The following is a 3,850-nucleotide window of genomic DNA, read 5'->3' on the forward strand; positions in this document are numbered from 1 at the left end:
ATGATTTTGAGAAAGTTCCGGGAAATTGGAAGAGTGAATGCAAATTCCAATAAGAGCTTCTTAAAGCAGAGACTTTGCCCTATAAAATGAAAAAAAAACTTTTCAATTCGACCAGTTTTCGCGAAGTTACGCTTATTTGAAATTTGCCAAATTTTGATGTAAATTTCTTGTTGCGTTAATTTTTTTGACCAGTGTATTAATGAATATGTATTTAATATTATTAAATAATATTAAATAATTAAAGATACATTTTTATACATGAATGATACTAATAACTGTGAAAATATTATTTACGTATTATACAGGGTGAATCGTAAAGGCTGACCCAACTTTTTACTATAAGAGCTGGATTACTGACTGTAATTCTGGTTAACTAACGCTATAGGAGAAAAATAATTTGTTGACACAGTACACTTTGTGCAACACTAGGTAAATTTTGTCAGTTATTATATGGACGGCATAAAATATACTGTGCCAACAAATTATTTTTTTCCTAAAGCGTCCAGTAAACCAGAATTACAGTCGATAATCCAGCTCTTATGGTAAAAGGTTGGGATAGCCTTTATGGTTCACCCTGCATATAATATATATTAATATATGTATAGATATAGACTGTCTCAGATATTGAGAGTAAATATTCCCTATCGCATAAAATAATTTAGACAATAATGCCCGTTCCTTTCAAAGCGACCTACATTTTACCTCGCACGACTGAATGGTAGCTTAGCTGGAAAGACGATCAGTGACACGAGAAAAAGTACTTAGCTTATCAACAGATGACCTCAATAACTATCTAACCTCGATCTAACCGCAACCGAAAATGGAAAAACGACTTACACAGTTTAAATAAGTCGATGCTATTTTGGATATCGTCTTTTATCGCGTATCTACAATGAGCTATTTATGATGCAAGAATTGAGATATCACATTTGCATAACTTTTATAACGTGATACGTAATGTATAAAGTGACGTAAAAAAGGAAACACATGTAATTTTACACGATATTATATTACACGGGAATAAAAAGTCTGGTTTTTGTTTCGTTCATTCATCAAGTCAGTTATTTAGTGCACACGATTTGTGTGTGTGTTACGTAAAAAAACGTAATTTAACTGGGACGTAATTACACTGGAATATATATATATAGTTTGACTTTGTGATCTTTATTATCACTGTACAAAGTAAACAACTCGTTTAATTCATGCAACGCGATAAATGGTGGAATGCAAAAGGTCTTAAAAACGTTAACTTTCGATGATGCAAATAGACTACTTGTCAATCGGCGAGTGTCCTTGAACTTCGTGCTGCGTTGGGTGATCGCAGCGAAGAAATTTGCATTGGCAAGGACAAAAGTTCCCCGCGCGCGGCGTTCAAGCCCACTGACAGTTTTAGGGTAAACGGCACAAAAGTTTCGGCCGACATTCGCCCATCAGGAACACCTCTTACCTCCGAGCCCTCATCAAAATTTCAACACGGCATTCACGCGGTCGCAACCATCCCGTGTGTATACTTTTGTCAGCTTGCGCGCGCGCGTGCGTGCGCGAACTTTCCTAAATGAAGTTCGGGAGTTTCGTTCAGATTAAACACACAGGCGTCCGCGCGCGTGCAAACTTTCGCGAGATTCGCAAATCGGGGGAAATTATTAAGCAAACGAGCAATCTTTTACTCCGCCGAGCCTGTCTCTTACAAAATTATCGCTCACAAAGACAAGAATGCAAGATGCATGATAAAAATTGCGTCAACTTTGATCCCTGCATCGAATTCCCGCTATGCGCGAACGTATCCCGCGAGGGGCTGGGAATTTTAAATAGTTTACACGAATGAATAATTTATAATATTTGTCATAGGTATGTCAGACAGCGAAGCATCGACGAAGATTCTCAGATACGCTAGATAAAAGAGAATAGACGACAAAGTTATATATATGGTAAAATTTTCATAACACTATCTTTCTCAAATATTCCAGGACGCAACTTTATAAATGTCATTTATAATTTAATGAAAATATTCGCTTCATAAAGAATAAAAATTTCACTCGTGAAAGGTACGAAAGATAAGATTTCCGCAAATTTAATGCAGCGTGAAATACACAGTGCGCGGAGCCACAGAGTCATGAGTTTGCAGTAGCGTTTGCTCCTCCGTTGTAATTAATTTCGCGGATAATGAGTCGAGACCACCACACACGAGCTACCAGGCATCACAATTTGAATAGTTACTCCAGTTTTTCGCGAGGCTTCGCGTTATAGAGCCGAAATGAAGAAGACGCGTGAGCTCCTCGTTAGCCGGAAAATTATATAGTTGCCTATCGGTTGGTTTACTATTCCATAATTGCCGGCGCGTTTTAATTATTACCGACGACGTCTATAAAAGAGCAAAAACAGGTCACCTCGGCAAAGTTAATCGGGGGCGCCGTCATTAATGGCAAATCATAAACGCGACATTAGAATATTCCGCATGGTATACGATATTCGCATGCCCCGACCTGACATAATCCGATATTCGTTGCGTGGCATATAAGATTTAAATATATCATTGAGAGGAACACGTCTACGTGCGTACATGTCAGAACGGATCGATACGGCGCGTATCGAGAGCCATAATTTGCAGGGACAAAAAAGAAGGAAAAAAACGACCTATAATCAACATAGCCGTGACGTCTCCTTCGTCGCGAAAAGAGGGGGAGGAAAGAAGCGCCCAAGACGACAACTCCTCGCACGATCGAAATAGTTTTATTCGTACGAGCGCGACGGTAATCGCGAGGGTAATCCAGTCGATACCGGACTCATTCACCCCTATCCCGCGCGCATTTAGAGGCAAGAGCGAGAGAAAAGGGAGGGAAAGAGTAGGAGAGAGAAAGAGAGAGAAAGAGAGAAAGAGAGTCCCTCCTGCGTGTTGGACATAAAGTCCGAAGTTCTGGAGCGCCTTCGATCGGGAATTCATATTTCATACACCAGTCGCCGTACCCGTTCCAGAAAGGGAGAGAGAGAGAGACAGAAAAGACCGAGAGACACGGGGCAGAGTCGTTCACGGCGCCTCTGAAACTCGGCCATCTATATTTCAAATCGTGGCGAGCGAACAGAGCGGATAGATTATCGTCGTTGAATGTGCGCGAGGAGAGCCATCGCGTCCTCACCGCCTCGCGTCTCGTTATACAAGGAGAAGTCGCCGGCGCGAGTCAGACGCAAAAAAGTTTCGCTCGCTCGGAGAGAGAGAGAGAGAGAGAGAGAGAGAGAGAGAGAGAGAGAGAGAGAGAGAGAGAGAGAGAGAGAGAGAGAGGGGGAGGAGGGGGAGAGAAGCAGCCTCGCGAGAGAGGCGCTTCGCTTTGTGCGCGCAACTTTCAGCCTGTCCGTTCGAGCCCCCTGCTTGCGCGTCGTTTAATTCGCCGGGATTATGAACGACCGTACCGTGACCGTTAATTACGACGAGCCGCGTATCCCGAGCGGTATACCACCCACCTCTGCCAGAGGCGCGTAAACTTTTCGCGTGAATCCCCATAAATCTCGTCCGAAAAATAAATGGAGAGGCGGGGTAAACCGGTCAACACACCACCATTCCGCGAGCCTGTCCGCGACACGACCTTGCGAAGTACGTTCGCGTTTCGGCAAAGCGGTAGGCCTGTCGCGGCAAAGATGTATATCGCGCCTCGACAGTCAGGGTGGCGTCACATGGAGCGTAACTTGCGCATCGTCAATCGTAGAACCATTTCGACGGAATTATTGAAACGGTTCTACCAGAATGACCCTGTGATTGGTCGTGGAGCTGATACGCCCGATACGCGTCATGGGACGTCACCCTGAAAGCGACTGTTAAGCCCTGTGTCCACGATCCAAGAACTGTGTCCAAGTTCTA

At 43.2% G+C, this 3,850-nt stretch overlaps 1 protein-coding gene across 1 annotated transcript in view; it reads left to right on the forward strand.

Annotated features, from left to right (window-relative positions):
- The window catches only part of LOC105559709, a gene marked incomplete at its 3' end in the record, with an annotated part of 22,962 nt that overhangs the window by 14,610 nt on the left and 4,502 nt on the right, over positions 1-3,850 (forward strand). The gene's annotated exons all lie outside the window — the stretch shown is intronic.

This window comes from Vollenhovia emeryi, unplaced genomic scaffold (genome assembly GCF_000949405.1).
Source record: "Vollenhovia emeryi isolate VEMERY1.0 unplaced genomic scaffold, V.emery_V1.0 DF939260.1, whole genome shotgun sequence".
Taxonomy (NCBI): Eukaryota; Metazoa; Arthropoda; class Insecta; order Hymenoptera; family Formicidae; genus Vollenhovia; species Vollenhovia emeryi.